The sequence below is a fragment of the Lissotriton vulgaris genome, chromosome 6, assembly GCF_964263255.1.
Source record: "Lissotriton vulgaris chromosome 6, aLisVul1.2, whole genome shotgun sequence".
NCBI classification, from domain to species: Eukaryota; Metazoa; Chordata; class Amphibia; order Caudata; family Salamandridae; genus Lissotriton; species Lissotriton vulgaris.
The window spans coordinates 457,739,223-457,763,354 of NC_141694.1; positions in this window are offsets into that span (position 1 = coordinate 457,739,223).

Here is a 24,132-nt window from a genome sequence, read left to right on the forward strand (position 1 = left end):
GCAGTGTGTCTCTTCATATGGGAACTTCATGGATAGTGTCCCATTGAGCCAGAGCCTGGGTCTGGAGTGGGTGTAGAGGGGCCATTTCAGAATTAGGCCTGGACCACATTTTGCCAAGGGTGACAAAGAGGATGGGCCATTCTAAGGAGTCAAAGGCTTATTCGCATCAAGCAATGTGATGGCCAGGGGTATTTCCGGTGTATTGGACAGAATATTGTATTGAGGTGGTGTGGGTTCAAATTAGTAGATCAGTGGGGTATGAATTCATTCTAGTAAGGATTGACCAGATTAGATAAGAGGTTACACTTTGTAATCTATTAGCTAACACTTTCACTAAGACTTTAGTTTCTTCTTTAAGTAGAGAGATTGGCTTTTAGGACTCTCATCTATTTGGGGTTTCCCCAGTTTAGTGATATGCATAATTGTTACTGTGCAAATATCTCTGAGGAACTCGCTCCTACGACATGCCTCCCTGTACATGTCGAGCACCGGATTTACTACCTAATTTGCTATTTTCTTGAAAAGTTATACTGTTAGGCCATTCAGGCCCGGGGTTTTCCTTGACTGGAGCTGCTTGAGCCCAAGGCTTGTATCTTCTGTTGTGAGGTATCCCTCTAGTTCCAAGGCTTAGGTCCTGCTCGGGTGTCTGTATGGGCGGGACTTGGATAAAGTTCAATAGGTCTGGCTTATCTCTATGTGGTGTGTAAAAGTCATATAGATAGTCCACCATTACCTTTGCTTTCTCCTAACTGCCCATGATAATTGTGCCATCCGGGCCTATGATTTCCACAATATGGTGCCTCTCTCTGCTACTAAGCAATGCCAGAAGTTTCCCGGCTATGTCCCCCATTTTATACTGTCATTTGTTTGATTGTGTGCACTAGTTGAACTTCATCCAAGACAAGTATTCTATTTTCCTCAGTCTTAGGTTAATACACTGCTCTACAGCATCAGATGGTGTCTGTATGTATTCCACATCAAGGTTGATGATTTTATTTTCTTGCTCCCTACAGTGGAGGGTTCTCTCTCTTTTTCCCTATTTCATCCACTCTGATCACACCCTTATGATGACCTTAAAAAGCCTCCCAACGAGTTACTGTTCCAGCACCCTCCGTGGAATTTTCTTTGAAATATAGGGTGTTGCATTTTTCCCTTTTCTTTTCCTTTCTTTTGGTATCTTTTGTCCACCCCCTTCCTCCTTACCTGTTAGCACGCCTGGTAATTCATGTTAGAATGTTGGCAATTCATGCATTCTGAGAGTGGATGACCAGAATAAACAGCACTCAACAAGTTCTCCAGCTTCTGAGTGAATTATTTATTAACTTACAACACTGGCGACAATCCTGCGCAGTGGGCAGCTCTGGTCATTTCCCCTTTCTATGCTCTCTCTCATTCAAGTACTAATTTGGTGCATTTCAACCTTCCATGAAACGGTACTCTGTGGACTGTCATTACCTGTGACACCTTCTTACTCTCTTCACTTCTATGTGTCACTCTCCTCCGTTTCTGTCGTGGCCACCTCATGGAGTTCCTTAGCTGCCTGCTCGAAGAATCCTGCAGCCTGAGTGTCATCGCCGCTCCGTTTTCCTGAGGAAGATCCTGCCTCCAGCCGAATTGCAGCCTGCGTGGTTTTGTGCAGTGTCATCTCTCCTTACTATCGGAGCTGTTATTCTCTGCTCTTAGCGGTACCAGCAGACCCCTGCGGGGCCATCCAGCTCTGCTAGGTCACTCAAGTGTGTTGCCAAATAAAGCTCCAGAGTTTGGGTGGCAGATTTTCCTGAGGTGCTATCGGTCTCCGGAGCTGTCTTCGGCGACCCGGCGCACTAGCCACCTCTTGGCCGTCCATGTTGATGTCGCTAAATTGAGCAATACAGTCCTTGGAGTGTAGTCCTGCTGGAGGACTAATTCAAGTTCCGGAGTTCGGGGGGCGTATTCCTCTGAGGTGCTGACGGTCTCCAGACGGCCTTCAGCCACCTAACGCACCAGCCACCTCTTGGCCGCCCCAGTTGGAGTCGCTGGATCAGGCAGTGCAGTCCTTGGAGCATGGTCCTGCTTAGGAGCTAAGGGTCCTCGGAGCCCCCGAGAACCTACGGTGCTGCTTTGTGCTGCTCTTTGGCTGATTTGGTCACGTCCCCTGGGGTACTCCAGCCTCCGCTGGATTCTTGCATCCGCGCCAGGCAGCCTCCACTGCATACCGCTTCCAGTCCCAGCTGCCTTATTCCGGGCCCCAGACTTCCTCCGCCCTGACGTGTATCATGGACATCCTTCTCCACGCCTCCCGCTGCCAGAAGCGAAAATAGAAGAGTATGAGGAACTGGATGCATATGAAATTACTTTGGTAAAGTTAGGATTACATTTTGGTGATAAAATAAATGTTGTGCTAGAACGCCACCCATTTTTCAACCGAGCTCAAGGCAAGAACAAATCTGTTGAAAGCTACATTGAAGTGTTAAGAGGCCTCCTCCAAAGGTGTGACTATGGGGAACTCAATGACTCACTCATACGACACCAGTTAGTCAGATGTACGAGTAACAGTCGCATTCAAGAAAAGTTGTAGGCCAAGAATCCCACATTGGCGGAAACAATTTCCATTGCCCAATCAATTGAACACACGACTAAATGCATGAAAGAGATAAAAGTAACTCAGGAAGTAGTGGCTTCGGTACAGGTAGAGGAGCCTATCAGTAATTTTTTGAAAGAAAAAATAAAAGGGAACCACTAAAAAAAATCAATAAAGGAACACGCTGGCTTTCAATGCTACCGATGTGGGAGCAATAACCATTTGGCCAACAGTCCATTTTGCACCACACGTAATGCTTATTGCAAGAAATGCAATAGAAGAGGTCATTTAGCCAGAGTGTGTAGGGATAGTGATGGCTGCCAAGGCAAAGCAGTTAAAGTCGAGAGCGATGAACATCAGAAGTGCATTTTTCAAGTGAAGGGTACATGTGGTGGTTCTGTTCCAGATTACCCAAAATGTAAAATATTACTCAATAACAAATACATAGAAATGTTTGCGGACTCCTGTTCTCCCTTTACCTTGTTGAACGTGGAAGATTACAAGAAATTCCTGGGAGATCAAGGCGCAGTCATAATTAAACCTGATATTTCACCACAAGGGTACACCAAAGATCCAATTCCACTGGTAGGAATGTTGGAAGCACAAATAAACTTTAAAGGAAGGTCAACAGTAGGAAAAGTGTATCTGGTGAGTGAAGGCTCAAATCTTTTAGGGTGGAAACAACAGAAGGAGCTTGGCATCATACTTGACCCCAACAATGGAGAACAGGTCATCCTAGTGGAGGAGTCTGACCCAAGGAAGGACCTTTGTGACAAATTCCTGCGTCTATTTTCTGATGACCTGGGTATTTTGAGAAAATACCGACAAAAAATAAAGGTCAGACTCGGTGCCAAACCTGTTGTCCATAAAACCCGCCAAGTTCCCCTCCTTTTGAGACAGCCTCTGAAAGTCGAACTACATAAACTGTGCAAACTAGGGGTCATTCAACCCATTGATTCATCTGAGCTGCTAGCACCCATTGTTAAAAGCTAATGGAGAAGGCATCCACCTTTGCTTTGACCTACAAAGCCATAACGAGAATATTTGGGTTGAGAGATTCTCCCTCCCCAATATCAATGAAATGCTGAGCACAATGGGAAAAGCCACATTTTTCTCTGTTATCGATCTTTCCGTGGCCTACTATCAGGTTGAACTACACCTGGACTCTAGACCCTTGACCACATTCTTGCCCCCTTTCAGCACGTATATGTTCAGGAGGATGCCATTCGGCCTTGCTTCACCTGCCGCTGTTTTTTAAAAGATGATGCAGCATGTGCTTGATGGCACTCCGAACAGTATGTGTTTTCAAGGTGATGTTTTAGTCAATGGGGCAACTGATGAAGAGCACGATACAGTGTTCAGGAAAGTGTGTACCAGACTATCTGAGGCAGGGTTGTCTGTGAAGTGGGACAAGTGCAAGGTAAAGGTAACTGAAGTTGATTAACTCGGACATAAAATCTCACACGAAGGGATCAGACCTGAACACAGTCTAATTCAAGCAGTGAAAGAGGCACCATTCCCCTCCAATAAAGAAGAACTCAAGTCCTTTTCATGCCTGATTGTGTACATGGCAAAGTTCATTCCACTGTTTTCTGAGAAGTATGAGAGTTTACGAGTACTTTTTAGGGCTAAACAAGAATTTAAGTGGGGGGGGGGAAACACTGTGAAACAGTAAACAGATTAAAACAAGAAATTATTGAATCACCTGCCCTTGGCCCCTTTGACCATAAAAAGAAAGCTATTTTAAGCACAGATTCTTCGAACAAAGGTCTTGGCATTTGCTTCCCGCACCTTGAGTCAGTCAGAACTGAATTATTCTGTAATCAAGAGAAATGCCCTAGCATGCTACTGGACCATTAATCATTTAAAAAAATTCTGTGGGGGATAAAATTCACAGTCCAAACAGACCATAAACCTTTAACGTACATTATTTCAGCTAAACAAGCACATTGCGATTCACCGAGAATAGACAAAGGGGTTCTGGCACTAGAGAAGTTTTACTTTAAGGTTGAATACCTGCCAGGACAGGAAAACATGGTGGCAGATTAAATATCAAGGTCAACCCTTTCGACTAACCACCAGGAAGATCTATTAGATGCTCCCATCCTAACCATCCATCTTCCTTCCGCCACCAGGGAGTAATGGGAAGATGGGGATGAAGAAAGACCCTAAAATGAACTCTCTGAAAAACGTAATAATCAATGGCTGGCCAGAGAAATGCAGTGACGTTACGTATGACATGAAGGAATTTTGAGATGTAAGACATGAACTCACCATCATTGAAGACAAAGTCTATCGAAACAAGAAAGTTGTCCCACCTTCTGCCCTCAGAGACAAAATAATAGACCTTGCCCATGAGGGTCATTTGGGCAGAAGTATTACTAAAACCAAAGTCAGGAATAGTTTTTGGTTCCCAAAACTAGACTCAATGGTGGAAGTGAAAGTCAGGGAGTGTATCAGTTGCGCTAAAAAGTGCTAAAAATAAAATCTTGCGCAAAGTTTCCTTGTCTCCAGTTGAAGTACCAGAAAAACCATGGACAAAGCTCACGATGGACATAATTGGTCCTATGGAGGCTTTAGGGCCCCCCCAAAAAATTATGTTTGTCCTGGTAGACTACACATACCACTGGGTAAATGTCAGATTCGAATCTACCAGTACTACCAACAGTCTCATCTTGTTTTTGAAATCTGTCTTCTCCTTTTAAGGGATACCTACTGTTCTGGTAACAGACAATGGGGTGAAGTTTACCTCGGAAGAAATAAAGACATTTCTTAAGGACTTAAACATCAAACACAAGAAAACTGCACTCTATTGTCCCAATGCCAATGGTTTAGTGGAAAGGACCAACCACATGCTCAAAGAGCATATTCAACTGGCGATCTCCAATTGTTTTAACATAGATGATTCCCTCAGAGATTGCTTATGGGCCTACCACACAGCACCTAATCTCGTCAGCGGAATCTCCCCTTTTGTGGCCTTAAGGGGAAGAGAGCCTGGCACAAAATTGAACCCCCTCTGGCTAGATGGGGGAAAAGCTGCGGTAAACAACAGCAGGGAGAGCCAACAAAATGTCCAGCAGCAACAAGCCAATTACAAAAATTGGTATGACCAGAAACATGGGGTGAAAGATCTTAACCTCAAAGTTAACAACCCAGTCGTGATAAGGAAACCCACTCTTGCACCAGTCGGACAGAGCAAATATTTTCCTCAGAACGTAAGGAAAACTGGGAAAAATGTGGTGCATCTGGAGGATGGGCATACTTGGAGTTGGGATAGACTTGCTACAACCAACTAAAGTTTATAGACATATTTTATTTTGTGGTTGTTTTATTTCATATGGAGATATGTTGTATTTTTCCCTTTTCTTCTCCTTTTCCTTGGTATCTTCCGTCCACCCCCCTTCCTTCTTACCTGTTAGTACGCCCGGGAGTTCATGTTAGAATGTTGGCAATTTATGCTTTCTGAGAGTGGATGACCAGAATAAACAGAATTCAACAAGTTCTCCAGCTTCTGAGTGAATTATTTATTAACTTACAACGTAGGGCCATTACTTTATCTAGACACTTCAGAACCTTTTCATTTGTGAGTCGCAATTCTCTAGTTCTTGCTCACTTAGAGTTGGTGTGGCTGGAGTAATACACAGCAGCGGGTTGTCAGAGATATCCATTGCCTTGAAGTCTGCCTTGGGAAATCTGTGTAATGTTGCTAATGGTGTTAAGTAGTGATCTATCCTAGAGCGGGAATTGTGTACCCCACAATAAAAGAAGTAGCTTCTGGTTGTCTTATGCAGTGAACTCCATATACCTCTCAAAACTATGGCCATTGCAAAGGTACCTAGTTTCCCCACGCTGGAGGTACCCAGTCTTTCTATCCATGCATAGGTCCATTAACATCTTGCAGTCCCTTCCCACTAGTACCACCTCAGGGGGGAGATCCAGCAGCCGTTTGCTCAAATGTGCCACTATCTCAGACTGCAATCCCAGTGGAATATATTCATTTGCCAAAGCAATTGTGTCCCCCTCCCATTTGCCCAAGACCATTGTGAAACATCCCATGTCATCAGATGAGGTCTGAATCCCTCGAAATGCAGCTATCTTTTTATAGCAAGATTGTGTTTCTCCTAGATCCAAAGGTATATCCAGAGTGGCTAGTCTCTGCATACCTCTCCCTCCCTAGGACGCCACAGTTAGATCCACTCAGATGCATTTCGTGGTGGAATATTACATCAACGGTGTAGGATGTGAGAGTCTTTTTGAACCAGTCCCCACTTTATCTGATTACCTAGTTTATTCACAGTCCATTTTAGTATTTTGAGTAAGTACCTTACGGCTTCTGTGTGCATCCTTGCCCTTTATAGAGATCCCCCTGTCCTGTGTGGTAGGGCACCTCCCATGTTCTCTGCCAGTAAACCTCCTCCCAACCCTCCCCTTATCTCACCAAGCCACGATCTTCAAACTGGCTGGCACCCCAATGTATGGTATGTACGTCGCCCCTAAGAACAAATTCCTTTGTTACCATTGCAAACATATCTACCATGTATATATGTCCATCCGGTAAAGGTGGTAGCCTCAGCGTATCCCAAGAGCAGGAGAACAGTCCTAGTAGGCCGAGGTCCGCAAGGTCTGTCGGAACACACCCACATCTGTTCAAGAAGGTAGTCAATGCATATCTGCCCCTCAGGCAATCTATCCAAATGTCATTGGGGTAACCTTTGGCATGGGCACAGCCTCCTATCTGCTATCCACATCAGAATCTTCCTTTTTTGAGCTATGGGTCTCTTTCTCCAGAGCATCCCATTTGTTAGTTGAGTTCTATGCATGTTCTCTGAAAGTCTCCATCAAGTTTAGCTCTTTCAGATTTTGCTTGGTGCTGTAGGCAGGTGCAGAAGCACCTTGCACCGCTTCCTGCATTTGTACCATCACAGGACTTGTGATGCCATTCCATTTTGATGCAAGGGATGCTTGTCCCTTTCCAATCAACCCCAGACTTCCTCTGCATTAGTGAAGAAGTCTGCTTCCCTACTTTGATTATGCAGTGTTTGGCCGGGAAGAAAAGGGCAAAGTGGATGTCTAGGTTCTGCAGGTGCTATTCAACTTCTCAGAAGGCTTTCCTTTAGCATTGAGCAAGTGTTGTAAAGTCTAGATATATATTGATGGTCACATCTTCTACTGTCCATGGACCACGCAAAAATGTAGAAGCCTAGCCACCACAGCCGGTGGAAGTGCACCTGAGATCGGTAATGGTGAGCCCGGGATCGGTGATCTACCCAGCACACTGTGAGCATGTTCCACTGTAAACAAGTTCAAGTTTTTGTCTTTCAGGACCACTGATGCAAGCTACTCCTCCAGAAAGAGTTCCTCATTGGAGTCTTTGACCCTCTCTGGAAGTACGTGGTCCACATGTTAATATGGTGGGACTAGCCCTCAGAATCTTCTGTCCTTAGTGCCAGGGTGGTGACTGTGTGCATTTCTAGGGTCCAGTCAATGACTGGGGGAGGTGGGTCTTTTCCCCTACTCCAGTTGATGGCTGTCTCATTCTAGGAGGGTGCTGGCATAGCTAGATTTTTTACTGCCCATGGAGGTCCCTATGTTTTCTGCACCGCGGCAGCGCTTGTAAGAGTGGCGGGGCGATGGCAATATTCTGGTGTTTGCCGCCCCTGGCGACCACTGGTAAGAGGGGGTGGCCACCACCGCTGCCTAAACTCGTGGTGCCTGAGGCAGTCCACCCCTGCTTGCTATGCTACTGCAGGAGGGGCCTGACAGACTACAGCCAGACCATGATGACTTCTCTGCGGTCTAACTCTACTTATTCCCCAATGTGTTTTGGCCTAATAAGGGCACAGTAGCTAGTCTGTTTCTTTTATCAGGGCTACAATTCCATATGCCTCCATAAATAAATACATTTAATTACATAATTAACATAATTATCAATTAATTATTATTAATCAATGTATATTTAAATAATCAATTAATTAATGTATTTACCAATAAAAATGATTAACTATTCAATTTTTAAGTAATACAATAATAAATGAATTTATTTCAATTAAATTACTTCCCACCCTATTCCCCTATAAACCCACAAACTGCTACCGAATTTTAATTACGCAAAAATCAATTAACATAAAATTCATTACTTTTACAAAATTCAAAAATGCATTACAAAATAATACATACATTTTATATACATATACTAACACTTAAAACACATTTTTTTTCGATATTACTAACTTCGATATTGTGGAACTCAATATTTCTTACCTGCATTTCGATATTCTGCACCACTATATGTTTGCATTTCAATATTCTGTCCACTCGATATGAAAAACTTGATATTCTGTCCAGTCAATATTTTTTTTTCAATATTGTGACTAATTAACATAGTTCAGCTATTTCAAAAGTCATTTCTGGACCTCTCTGACTGGGACTGGGACTCTCAGATTCAGCGGGCTCATAGGCTTCCATTATTTTTAAATCAAATGTCACGAGCTAGTCGGCAACATCCTCAACCTATGATCATCTACTTCAGTAATTTTTTACTAAGAGAGGCAGTTTTTTTAGAGCCCGTCCAGGCACAACTAGTGCACTTCCATTCTCTGCCAGGTCAGACTTGTATAAAGAAACAATATAGCAGTGATGGAAGTTGCGACAACTGATAGACCCTATGAAGGCAGCCGGGCACAAGCATTTCTTCAAGAGCCAGCTCAACTCAAGGTCATACGTGGGGGCCAGACTTGGATTTTTCACACAGCAAGTGAGGCTCAGCAGACTCTTAACTCTTGGAGGTCATCGGAGAAGGAGAAGGATGCTCCCTAAAAGGGGAGGGGTCTGAATACACTTGATGGATTTTTCATATCTTAACTTGGGCTATCAGGCGCTCTGACTGAATTTATTTTTCAAAAACTTTCACTCTCTTTCTCTTCTTTATTCTCATTGGGTTATTTTTGGACCTCTTTTTCTTTGCAAAAGATTTAGAATTTGTTTTTGGTGGGGTTTAAGCTATGCGGGCAGCAATCGGAGGTTGCAGAGGCTCTCTTTTGGCTGTCAGGACTACCAATAGCCTGTTTGGGGTGATTCCATATCTAGGAAATGTGGTGGGATGGGGTGGGTGGGCTCCTTCCTGGGAGGGCTGTGTTGGGGTTATGGTGTGTTCTGGGTTGATTGGGAGAAGAGGGTTAAACATAAAAACATCAAAATAGTAAACAGAAAAATTATTTTGGATATGAGCAATGTTAAGCTTAGCAGTACAACTAGAGGAGGTTACTACTTCTTTTATATAATGTTTAATTTTGTTTGTTTGGGCACAATTGAAATATGGTAAATGGACAGAGGCATGGAATGGGAATGGGCTTCTAGACTACTGTATTAAATTTGTATTATATAAATGGGTTAATCAAGTGTATATGTTGGAACGTTCCTGGCTTAAACTGTTAGTAAGCAACAGATGGTCCGTGAAGAATTGAGAAACTATAAACCTCATATTGTTACTCTTGTTGAGACACATTTGGCATACAAAGATCGAAATCTGTTACAACAATTGGGCTACAAGATAATCAAGTGTACTTCCTAGATGGTTTTAATCAGAGGGGTGTCTATTCTAATTCATAAAAAGCTTGATTATACTCTGCTCAGAGCCTCACATGATAATTGAGGCAGGTGGCTAATTGTACAGTTACTTATTAAGGGCCATAATTTATGTATTATGAATTTGAAACACTGTCATTTGATATTCTCAATTGGCATGGAGACCTAATTATTATGGGAGATTTTAATTGTATTATGAACTCAATTCAATTCAATTCAATAATAACTTTATTCGGTAGTTTTAAGAAAAACACCATAAAAGTTCACAATGAGTAAAATACAAGTATTACAAAATATAAAATCATTAAAAAATGCGTTTGTTAAAAAGTAATTAAAACGAGCAGCAACATCTCAATTTATGTGAGCTTTTCAGTTTTAAATGAACCTACTGTTTTCCTGTTAGCTAGCTTTCTTTCAGTTGTGCAAAGCAGCGGTATAGTTTATGCTCAAAGATTTGTACGATGACGTATACAAAATTTGAGAAAAAGTGCAATCGCTTTGGCATAATTTTCGTTTTCAAGGTACTGAAGTGCCAGGTATGCAGGACGACACTGTCGTAGGCCCCAGAATTTCAGGATGGGCAATATCCAACGTTTACGGGGTTCAGTAAAAAACTTACAAAATAACAGTGTGTGAATAGTTGTTTGTGGGGACTGCAGATCACAGGGGCACATAGAAAATGTAGATGACCAGACATTTTGCTTTGGAAATGCAACCAGTAAATGAAAAAGATCAAATCTGAAACGGGTGAGCAGCATTTTTTCATATTGTGTTAGTTTGAAGTTCAAATAGGGTTCTGCATTAAACACAGTCTGCGCTAGTAATGAGTGTTGGACAGATGGTTTGTGGATCTCCGATAGTAATCGTACCTGACCCAGATAAAGAAGACATTCCCTTTTTAAGTTCTTTTTTGGGATTTCTTTTATCAATAGTGGATGATCGAAATACTTCCTGTAACCTAAATCTGTTAGTAGCGCTTTGACATAGGACAGCCATTTGATTTTCTTACATTGATCCAGTTTTAGGATGTCTTGGATGATCGCCCTAGTCAATTGACACTGCTCAGTAACCCATATTCTACGCCACAGCATTATTGGCTGTAATTTTATAATGTCAGTGACGTAGTCAATGCCAAGCTCTGTGTGGCAGGCAAAAGTGGAACAACTTTTTGGTACCGCCAGCAGATATCTCAAAAAAGAGTTCTCAATTTTTTGTATTGAGTCCACATTTGCAAAACCCCATATCCCCGCCCCGTATGTTGCCGTACTTATGCATTTTGAGTTATAAATTTGTAACAGTTCTTTGGGTGGTCGCTGCCCCAGTCTTTGTGAGAAGCTTTTTAGAGATGATGTCTCTCGAAGAAATGACAGTTTCCTTGCGGTGACAGCTGGATTCCAGTTGAATTTTTCATCAATAACAATCCCTAAGTAGGGATAGGTTGTAGTCCTATCCACATGTTCACCCTGTACATACAGTTTCCTATTTTTTGCGTTTCTTTTCTCCCCTGCATGCATTGTATACGTTTTTTTTACGTTTAGCTTCAGATTCAGGCTTGCCATGAATATGGAGTATCTATTCAAAGCCTGTTGTAGTTCAATTGGCGTTCTTGCTAAAATGACAGCATCGTCGGCATATAGGAGCGCTGGTATCTGCCGACGTGCTATCAAAGGAAGATCTTTGCTGCCTTGGAGCATGGCAGCCTCCAAGCCATTCGTATAAAGGGTGAATAGAAAGGGGGCCAGTACACACCCCTGCCTGACTCCCTTTTCCACCCTAAAGGTGTCCGTGAGCTCGCCTCTCACCCCGAATCTTACCCTACCTGTAGTACCTGTGTACAATTCTCGAAGAAAGTCCACTATTGGAGTAGGAGCTCCCATCTTCAAGATGATACTCCACAGCGTTGAATGTGCCACGCAATCAAACGCTGCGGAGAGATCTACATATACCATATGAAGAGTAGAGCCTTTAGCTTCCACATATTTGCCCGCCAATAGAGACAGATTTAGGGCCTGGTCAACGGTTCCTAGCCCCTCCCGGAAACCATATTGTAGGTCTGAAATAATTCTATGGTCAGTGGCCCATTCCTGGAGACGCTCAAGGAGTATTCTTCCTGCCATCTTTCCTAGCGAGTCCAGAAGGGAGATCGGTCTGTAGCATGATGGACTGTTTCGATCTCCTTTTTTGAATATTGGTACCAACGTCGATGTTCTCCAAGAATCTAGAAGGCCCACTTCAGTAGTGGCATTGAGGACGTTGGTTAATAGGGGAGTCCATAAATCTGGGAGGTGTTTGAAAATATCGACGGGAACGCCGTCCGGTCCAGGGGCTTTGGCTGTTTTTGAGGATTTTAAAGCTTTTTGAACCTCTTCATGAGAGAGCTGAAGATTTATTGGGTAAATGATGTGTAACGTAGGTTCAGGTTGGTCTATGTCTTCTGTCTGATCTTTAGAGAAGACTTTTGTAAAGTGTCTCACCCATTCTTGTTCGCTTATTGCGACATCAATAGAGGGGGAATTGTCTTTATCTGTTAGAAATGGGGAGCGGACTACTTGCCAGAACGTAGTACTGTCTTTTAGTTCTGAGCTTTGGGTAAGGCGAAACCATAGTTCAGCTTTTAATTCTTTTTTCCTATTATTTAGGGCAACCGTGTACTCCTTTCTAAGTCTACTAATTTTGGCTTTGTCCCTATGGTCACTATTCAGAGCTTCCTTTAAAGATGAAGATGCTTTTGTGCATGCTGTATTGAACCAGCCTTTCTTTGTGTTAGGGTTTAATTTGTACGTCCTGGTTAGTTCCTTTTGTATACTTTTTAGGATTACCAGGAAGCTCTTTATGACTTCCCTTGGTTGTGTAGTGGGGTCCAGGCAGTTTATAATGTCAATTTGATTGTGTGTGACTATTTTTCTGGTTGTTGTTTCCTTATCAATACTACCCCACTTCAGTGTATAGCCGTTCAAGGAGCCTAATGCTAGCTCACGTTGGTTTAAGGCGGTCATGGTATCATATGATTTATTTATTTTTATTTCAGCAAGACCCATAGCTATTGGAAAATGGTCACTCAAAGGATTTTTAAGGACCTCAAATTCTTCTATGGCACGTCCTGCGGATGTTGAGATTAGTATAAAGTCTATAAGGCTTGTTAAACCTCTTCCATTAAATGTGGGCTGGAAAGAGACAGGTGGAGTTTTTATTTCGTTAGCGAAGCTGAGATCTAATTCAGCCATGAGTTCAGTCATTATTTCCCCCACATTAGAGTGCGTGAAATGCGTGAGATTTACGTCAGCCTCGTTACTGATCCCACATTTATTGTTATTGCTGTTAGTACATAGGTGAAGATTGAAATCTCCTCCCCAGATTACCGTGAATGTCTGTTTAATGTATTTTGTGCGTTGTTCTTGTAGAATTGCCGAAATCTCTGGGAGAAGAGAAATCATATCTACCTCAGATAGATTATTATAAAAATTGACAATTAGATAAAGTCTTTGTTTAGTGACCTTTATTACTATGATCTGAAAGTTCACATTGAGTCTTAGGGGGAGTACCTCATCCACAGGAAGGGTGTTTGTAATATAGGTAACCAAGCCGCCACTGCTTCTGCCAGAGATTGATTTCTTTGCAGGTGACCAATAAGTTTTGAAGCCCACCATGTGTATTGGGGTTATAGCCCAAGTTTCCTGAAGGCAGATACAACCGCTCAAATTGATCTGTCTCAGGAAATCAGGGTTTGTCTTTTTTGCGGAAAGGCCTGCAATATTCCAAAATATGAAATGGATCTGCACGGTATTTGGTGTGGGGTCAGCAGCATTGCTTATATCAGATGTCAGATCTACAGCCTCCTGGGTAGCGGAGGCCGGTAGCTCCGTTACCAAAGCATCTATCTTATGATGTTTTGTTATTGGACAGTTAGCTATATCAGGAGTTAAAGTAGACTGGGTTACCTTTTTTTCAGGGATAATACATGTTATAGATGGTAGAGTCATCTCTGTATTAGAGGATTGTGGGAGTTCTCTATTCGAGTGTAAGTCGGGGAGTCAGTCGTTAATATCTAACCCAGAAAGAGCATTAAACCTGTTGTAGGTCGGAATATTATAAGGAGTGGCTAGCGGTAAGGCCGCCTGCCTCCATCGGTTGTCTCCATTCTCTCGATAAGAGATTTCAGAGAGATAGGGATGAATAGCAGGAGGTATGAGTGTTTGACTCTGGTGCCACTGTACCGAACCTGTTGGATAAAGAAATTTAGGATTCTGGAATGGAGTGGAAAGAAAAGAATCGGAAGGAAAGGGCTCTTTTGGGAACGCATTCATAGGGTTAGGCAAGATGTTATTGTTTGTATTTAGTAAGTGCCTGTAGAAGTAGCCCAATGGGAGAAGAGTTGTATTAAATTCCCAAGTAGATGGTGGGGGAGCTTTGGCTAGTGTCTTTTCGGCCCACTGAGGATTTCTAAAAGTAATCGCTACACAGTCCCCCTCGAATTTTTTCCGTAGGGGGCCTATCCAGCCTACTCTTTGAGTGTGGGAGATTTCCCCGGCGCATTCTATTGGAAAGTTACAGTTTAGACTTAACCAATGTATTATTTTGTTTTTCAGGGATGATGTAGTTTCACTCTGTTCTTGTTTGAGTGTTGGTACGTTTACCAATACGATTACGTAGGCTCCACATTCAGGGGGGAGGGTAATGCGTTTAGGGATTTGTCGTGACCTGTATGGTTGTTCATACGGTATCTTTGGCTGTTGAATGTTTGCGGCCATGTGATTAGATTGCGTAGATACCTGTGATCCTTGTTGAGGTGGTACATGGGAATTCGCTAGCTGGTTAGTTGGTTGGATGTTCATATTAGGGGTAGCAGACATGCTGTTGGATGATGGAGGTTTATTTGCAGCTATTAAATTATTGCTAGGGGGGTTCTGTTTCGGGGCAGTTGCTGAAGTAAGGTTCGGTTTTGGTTGGGAAATATTTGCTTTACTACTATTTGTTTTACAATTTCGGGGTGCTATAGTGTTTTGAGGCACAGTAGGTACGAGTTTAGTGTTTAGGGATATTAGTTCTCCAATTTGTTTTTCCAGTCGAGCAAGTCTAGTTTCGACTGGTGACAGGTATATACTGAGAAGGTCCCCTATTCGCTCAATCAGGTGATCGCTGCCTATGGAGGTTTCTTGCTTGTCCCTATGTTCCTCTCCTACATTTGTATGTGAGATCCCTGAGGGTTGATGTGTTTGATTGGATGTCTTCTTTCTTTTCTGCTGTCTCCCACGATGATTATTCTTTTGAGGCCCAGGGGCAGCCAGAGTCAGTTGGTTAGTTAATTTCGGAATTGCTCCCCCTTGGGAATGAGTTAAATCATTTGCTTGTGTATCATCCACAATTTCAGGTGTTAGAGCCACATTTAGCGCTGGGGATCTCTCTAGGTCAGTGCTTAAGTCACAATTGGTAGAGGTGTCTGACACAGAAAGATCAACCTCATTTGTCAGTATGCAGGAGTTATTTTGAGTTTCCTGGATGGTTACTGAGTTGGTTGTGTTAGATTTGCCAGGAGTTGTAGCAAATTTGATGTTTCCTAGAGAGGAGCGTTTGGCGATACTCAGATCTTGTGATACTCTTCGCTGTAGAAGTGAGATGCTAAGGTCAATGGCGTCATGTGTTCTGGTTATGAAGCTGTCTATTGGCCCTAGAACAGCCGCTGCTCCCGCAGCTGTCTTACTTCTGCTGCCTCTCGTGGTCATATTGTAAGTTGTTAAGTTGTAACAGTTAGGTATAGTTACTTGTAGATCTCAAATGACATTATGAACTCCAAATTAGACTCCACCAATTAAGGTGCCTCGGCAAGAATGATGAAAGTAAGGGCTGCTATCACGAAAATGACTTGACTGCATCATCTTAAAGATGCATGGCGGTCAATGTATCCTTTGCAACCTGGATATACCTACTATAGCGCATCCCATTGGCAGTACTCAATAACTGAAATGTTCTGAATTAATAATACAATTTTTAATATAGCCAAATGTGAAATATGCCCATAGATAGTATCAGATCATAATCTTATATTGTTGTCACTCACTCTTGGCCCTAGTAATAAACAAACACACCAGTTTTCCTTTCCTCGCTATTTGCTGATGGATATTGAGTTCTTATCATGTATGAAGAATAGTATCAGAAATTTCATTATAGATAATGAGGCTTCTGCTTACCTTTTTTCCATCTGGAATTCACTTAAAGCTTATATAAGAGGTGTTAATCAGCAATATGTTGTTATGCAAAATGGTAGTAAGAATCTGGCAACTATAGCTACTAGGGAAGCTATTCGACAATTAGAAATTGTGCATTCAAAAACTCCTCCCGAGCACTCTGAAGGTAAATTTAAGAGTCCATAAAGTATCAGAAGATTCCAATTATATTCAAGTCACTGTCCAAATCTTTTATTCCATTATTCCACTATTCAGATGGAAGTAGATCATTTCTTCTAGACACAGCTAGATCTCCAATTAACAAAACAACAGCAGCCAACACGTGTTTCGTCGTGCCAATTATTGCACATATGACTTCCTCAGGGATGCAGACCCAGAAATAAAAAAATGAGAGAAAGAACAAAATTACTATATACAATCTGCATCATAGAATTCACATGTTGCTCTTATTAGATATAAGGTGTGGTTGTCAAAGTTAGAAGGTTGTTATCCCACATGGTGTGAACAACGCCACCATCCATAGAAGGAAATAAAGAAACTCTAGTGACAAGAGATAGAATTAATTTTCTTAAAGAAGCCAACCTATGTGTGAGTCCTCACGAACAGGAAGCAGAAAGAAAAGCAGAATTCCTGATCACCTGATATGAACAAATATTGGTCAGGTTGCTTGAAGATTTGGAAGTAAGCACAGACTATACCTTAGGAAGTGGTCTGAAGAGTAAATCGAGATGGACCCCACAGTCATCCTCAGGCAACACTATTGATGATTTTTATAAGGAAGTTAATCATGAATTAGATAAGTTCATTGATAGTAGCCAGAGGAAAGGGATCTTCCAAGGATGTGACAACTTAACTAGAGATGGCAGAATGGCCTTGAAGAAATTAAGTGACATTCAACAATTGATAATACGTATGGCAGACAAAATGTTGTATTGATGAATAAGTCAGATTATAATGGGGAAGTTTTCTCTTAATTAGATAATGACTTATATTACAAACAACTGACTTATAATCCTATTCAAGATTTGAAATGTCTAATCAGTAAGAATCTTCCCTGGACCGAATGCAAGCATCATGGACCGGTTTCGGGCTAACAGCCCTCATCAGCCAGACTAGCCACAAGGGAGTGGGGAGTGGCCCCTTGGGCTGATTAGCCAGAAACCGGATCCAGGATGCTTCTTTTCAGTCCAGGGAAGACATGACTTGAAAGTTGGGGCTAGACTGTTCCTGTTAGGCACAGGGTCAGACTGATTTGCATATGACCATGTCTGAACTGGGGTGGCAGAGTGAGCTAAAGAATGATGATGGATTAAACCCAGATCAGTTGACTGGGGCTAAGTGCTTGCAATGTTCAACACTACGTCAATCATCCCCTTTGGTTTTGCTTTTTTTGCTCTAAGTTGGCAGGGTATGCCCAGACGTGTGTCCCTTGCTCACTTTGCCACTGGATTCAAGCCAGCCTGTCTGATGACGGCTGATTAGCCAGAAACCGGTCCCAGGATGCTTGTTTCCAGTCCAGAGAAGACATGGCTTGGCAGTTTAGGCTGGACTGTTCCCATGAGACACAGGGTCAGACTGATTTGCATATGGCCATGTCTGAACTGGGGTGGCGGAGTGAGCTAAAGAATGATGATGGATTAAACCCAGATCAGTTGACTGGGGGTGAGTGCTTGCAATGTTCAACACTCTGTCCATCATCCCCTTTGGTTTTGCTTGGACTATACTCATCTACCAAACCAGTAGGGAGGTTATCAGGGTCCGCTCAGTAGCAACCTATTTCGGTGTATGGGTCACTTCAGATTTAAGCCAGGTAATAAAACTGAATTATGATCCTTTGATCAAAATTATGATTTCTAAAATGAAGAACTGGCATAAATTGCCTGTTAGTATCTTAGGACGATGTAATATCATTAAAAGGATTGCCCTACCCACGTTTCTTTATATATTTAGAGCAATACCATTGCGAGTCCCAAGCTATTTATTTTTTAAATCGAGAGGGCTATTGGTTGTTTTATATGGGGCTATAAACAACCACAACACACTTTAAGATACCTAAAACGCCCCTATAAAAACAGAGGATTTCAATTACCTGACTTTAAAACTTATTTTTTGGCCTCTTTCGCACAACGTTTGCAGGATCTTCTTTCCCCTGACGTACAGCAATATTGTTATAGCCTGGCTATTGGCAGCAATACTAGCATGTGTTTATACAGGATTAATTATCCAAATTATTTCAAAAGAGTAGAGTTTAAGACTCTTAAGGATGTAGTATATATTTGGCGTGAGGTCTAGTTTAAATAATTTTTGCCAATTGATGCATCTTAGTTTACCATTGTGGAGCAACCCCATGCTACCAGAAATATTTCCTGATACCTAGGCTAAATAATGGGAAAGATATGGCATTAGTCAACTTAGGCATCTGTATAATATCAATGGGTTTCGCACGTTTGAAGACTTACGAACACTATCTGGAATCCCCAAGAATATGTTTTACAAATACCTACAGCTTAGAGATTGTTTATGGAGGAGCAGAGATATACGAAAATCCAGTCGATCTAATATATTGGCCTATTTGCACTCTGATGCAAAAATGACAATTAGTAAGACCTGTCAGTTACTCTCTCAATATTGGGAGAATGATGGTTTAAAGCTGGCAGCTAAATGGAGTGAGCAACTGGGTCAAGATATTAGCCCCTGGGATATTGAAGATGAGCTAGAGATTTTAGGCAGGGCGGTCCACTCTACTAATTTATAGCTGCAACAGTTTAATACTATATGCATGTTATACTACACTCCAAAATATATTGCTAGTTGGGCATCTGCTAATGGTTCAAACTTGAGTGATAAGATCAAGTGTGTTAAATGCGAATTGATTGCTGCAGATAGCCTGCACATGTTTGTTACTTGTCCTGATTTTACAGTTTTTTGGAAAGATGTTATGTATATAACAGGAGACTGCTAAAGAGTAATATACTATTTACGGAAAAAGAGTGTTTGTTCTGCTATAAGACAGAGTTAGACTTTGGACTAGGATCTATTATATTGGTCCTCATAGTAACAGCATAATTATGCATTGCTCGGACTTGGATCTCTAAAACATCACTCAGTGCTATGGAATGGTGGGCAATTTTAAGGGAAATATTCGAAAGAGAAAGGGCTATAGCTAAGAATAGGTGTATTCGCTCTGTGAAGAAATTCTATCAAATTTGGGGGCCCATGTTAAATATAGGGTTATAAAATATAAAATGTCAGGCTTTAATGAGATACCTCCCTATTATTTTTTTTTTTTGTATTGCTTTGGACGTATGAACTCTTCTTACTGATATATGTTTTGAGTAGTATTGTTATTGATGTATGGTTTATATTTTTACTCCTGGAGATAAATGAAAAGAAAAAAAAAAACATGTATTGCTGTAACCTGAAACTTATTACATGCATTGCGACCAGAAGACTTATTAAACCTATTACTACTATCCCGTTTACTAGACATTTGGAAACCAAAAACATTTCTACCATGTTTCTCAGGAAGAGGTTTCCTGAATCCTACACACTACTGCTTTGAGAGCATTAAGTAAACTAGCAGTGTCTAATGGGAAAATATTTGGATTTTGGTCCTGCATACCTGAACACAGCCTGCTTCTCGTCTGGTAAAGTTGGACTTTAAATTACAATTTAGAAATTGCCACTTTTAAAAAGCCTGTAGCCTGCCTCCCAGTCACATGACTGGGTGTAGCTGACTGTTGAGCTTTGTGCATTCCTCCTAGACAGCCATATGCAAAAGAGAGCTTAGGTATGCCTGGACGGGACATTAGTGGCAGGATGGGAGGCAGAGCTGGGTACTCCTCTATTTACATTTGAATAGACTGTGTCCTGCCTACAAACAAAGGGCTGCATATCCCATGTAAGTTTTTCTGCAGCCAGGGCAGGGAAAGCAGGATGCCTGTTGACTTCAAAATATAACCCCTGGAAGCTTCTCCCACTTCAAAAGAAGGACCAGGTAATTTGACCTCAAATAGCAACCCTTCAGTACACTTCTGGACCTGTGGATACTCGTCTAAAAAGATGGACTATTGCGCTACCTGATATAACTGCCTTTCTGCTGAACCGCAGATCTGAAAAACTGCTGCTCTGCTGCACTGACCTACCCTCTTGACTGGGTCTGAATCTGTTGAACCCAGGATTTCAGAGTGACTGGGACCTCGGAGGACAGAAGGCTCCAATAACCTTCAACTCAGCACCTGGACTCTGCCACCTGTGAGTCCTACCCTGCAAAGAGCTGTCACCCAAATCCTGAACTCTTGGAAATGGGCCTAAAGAGATCAAATCCAGACCACCTGTGGACCCAATAGAACACACATATCTCCTTTTCTATGTGACAAAGTCCCAAGCGGAACCAACATTACCTCTGCTGCAAGGCTTCTCTCAGGGCAAGAAATCATCAACCTTGCAGCCCACATTGGAATCAAAGCTTTCCCAATGCAGACCCTTGTTTGCAAATCTCTTGTCAACGGCAGCCTTGACCATGATGCCGTTCTCACAACGCTACCTCATAGCTCCTTGAAACCAAGGCATCACCTCAAATGTGTGGCACATCCTTGACACTGAGCTTCATATTGCAAGCCCTCATAGTCTGAATTCTCGAAGATGATGCAGGGCCTCGCATTGAGGCATCAACTTAGCTGCATGACGCATCTTTGGTGTAAGACCTCATGGCTCCGAAACCAGGATTTAAGGTACTTCTATTCAGCAGGTCTAACTGGGCATCTTTATCCATCGCGGTCAGCCTCAATTTGTGACTTTGTCCCAGTCCGCTGAGACCAGATATCCACAATTGGCACTTTGTGGCACTATTTTTACTGAAATCTGTAAAATTGCCTATCTCTGGTTCTACTGCTTGAATCTTTTTCATTCTGATCTTGTGTTAGTTATTACAAGCTACTCTATTTTCCTAATCTGGTGTGGGATCCTTTTGTGGTGCATTTTAACTGTTACTATTGAAGTGTTGCACAAACACTTTACACACTGCCGTTGAGTTAAGCCTGACTGCTCTGTGCTAAGCTCCCAGAGGGTTGAGCACAGATTAATTTTGCATTTGGTTGCATTTTCACCCTGACATTAATTGTGGTTGCTGTTTGAGTAGGGTTTCAACCACCTCAAGAAGAACTCCAATTTCTTACAGTATACCAACATGCAGTCTCAAAGGTCTCTGTCTCAAAGTCTGAAAATGCAGAAGCACACATCAGCAAGGGCAAATGCGAAAACAGATCAACAAGGAAGTGCAATGCAACAAAGATGTAGAAACAAAGTGAAGGAAAGCTACAAGCACAGCTATAAGGGAGGATTGATGCTGTACAAGAAAGTTTAATGACAGACATTAACACTATTACATTTTCTTAGTAGTTATGTGTCAGGGGACAATCTTGAGCTCAAATTACTTTGTTTTTGATTGCAGCTGAAATCTTGTTATTCAACCATAGAAGGGGCAAGGGACCTGATGACAGAATTATGGATGAGAAACCTGTTAATATGCGTTGTTGGGAATACCAGTCATTTTATTTATAATACAGGTCGTCAGTATGGTATCCTTAACTCAGACTTCAGTATCATTGTGCCTAGAGATAGAAGGATTTCATTGTGTTAGAGCAAGTAATCCATTGCTTACTAGGACTTACTAAAGTTAAAAAGGGAACATCATTAGCACCAGACATTTTTGCTGAGTACTAGGATTTTTATTTCTAAAAAAGCCAGCCATCTCTCATCCGTATGTTTTTTCCATTTGTGTTTCTTTCTGCCAAGGTAGAACATATCCTTTCTAATAGGGGGAAGTAAAACCTGACATCCTTGGCATGGTATTCCTATAACTTTTTGCCGTCAGTCCTCCTTGTTTGCTGCCATTGTTTTTGCTGGCCTTAGGACTCTGTGCACTTTACCACCGCTAAAAGGGCGTATGCTCTCTGCTAAAAACATGACAACATCGGGCTTATACCCATTTGGCATATTTACTTTACTTAGAAGTCCCTAGTAAAGTTGTTCTACATGTGCCCAGGACAAGTAAATGAAATGCTACTAGTGGACCTGTAGCAATGATTATGCCACAAACGTAAGTACCACATAAAACCTGTCAGGACTGCCATTGCAAAGTCAGTTTGTACAGTTTAAACCTGCCATTTCAACCTGACCAAATAAATATTTTGTTTTAGAGAACAGTGGTCCCTATTTTGGAAGGAAAAATGGACAACCACAATAATTATATGCTTAAATAAATCGTATGTCTTTCGTCCAGCCCGACAAGAATTTATTTTTATATATAAGTTCAGTTGATTGTGATTCAAAACAGTAAATGACAAGTTTTGATGCTATTCACAACAATATAAAGCATCATCTTCAGGACAAAGGATAGTTCATTGTTGTCTTGTAATACGGCCCAGTAGATCCGTAACGGGGGCTGACAGCACTAAATTGTCAATAGGCTATGGGCCTTCCTCGTATGGTTTAATTCCTGATATCAATATATGTCAGTGCCGGATCGCACTTGAGGCCTTTGGTTAAGTAACAATTCCGCTAGGTGCCAGGTTGCACCTCTTGAATAACGGTGGAAAGTCAGGGCACGGGGGCTCCTGCTGGCGCTGGATAGCGTGGGCCGTATTACAAGCGTGTCATTACCGTTGAACCTTATTCATCCTTCAAACGAATGCGATATAGGCAAAATATGTGAATAAGCTTAAGACAACAATGAACTATCCTTTGTCCTGAAGATGATGCTTTATATTGTTGTGAATAGCATCGAAACGTCGTTGACACTAAAAGCACCATATGCAATATGATTTTATAACATTGTAATGATCAATGGTGTGAAAATGGATATTTAAGTCTGTCATAGTGATTACAAACAAACTGACACATCTTATACCCTGCCTTTGGCCATTCTGTTTTTCGTTGGTTTGTCTTGTGTTCTGTGGGTCACGGCTGTGCCCACTTGTCATTTAATGCTTTGAATCACAATCAACTGAACTTATATATAAAAATAAATTCTTGTCCGGCTGGATGAAAGACATACAATCTATTTAAGCGTATGATTACTGTGGTTGTCCATTTTTCCTTTCAAAATAGGGACCACTGATCTCTAAAACATGTTACTGCTCAAGGTCCCTATGGCATACCTTCTGGGTTTCCCTTGTTTTGTATAATAATATCAAATAATTCTTTTGCCAGGCCAAAACTTTCCTTCTTAATACATAATGCTCCACTTTAATGTAGGCCCTAGACAGCTCCAAGGGCAGGGTGCAGTGTATTTAAAAGGTTTGCCATGTACTTTTCAGTTTTACGTGTCATAGTAGGGAAACATTCAAATTAGTTTTTCATTGCTGGAAGGCCTCCCTCTCCCATAGGATAATATTGGAATTGCTATATCGCATTTTATAAGAGTGATTTAAATGAGAAGCGGTAACTGGTTGATGTTGGGGTCTCTACAATCCTATTTAAAATTCATAACTAATAATGAACTCTGATTTTAAATTGCAATTCTGAACATGCCTCTTTTGGAAAGTTAAAAGAACAAATGATGGACGGAATGCTGACCAAATCAAACATTCACCCAAGTCACAAATATGGGTTTAATCCATTGTTTGTTTGCTCACCACACCACCTCAGTTTGGACACAGCCATATGCAAATCAGTCTCGACCCTACTACCCATGGGAACAGTCTATCCCAAACTGCCAGGCCAGGCCCTCTCTGGACTGGAAACCAGCATTCTGGGACCAGTTTCTGGGTATCACTCCTCATCAGCCTGACTAGCTTGAATCCA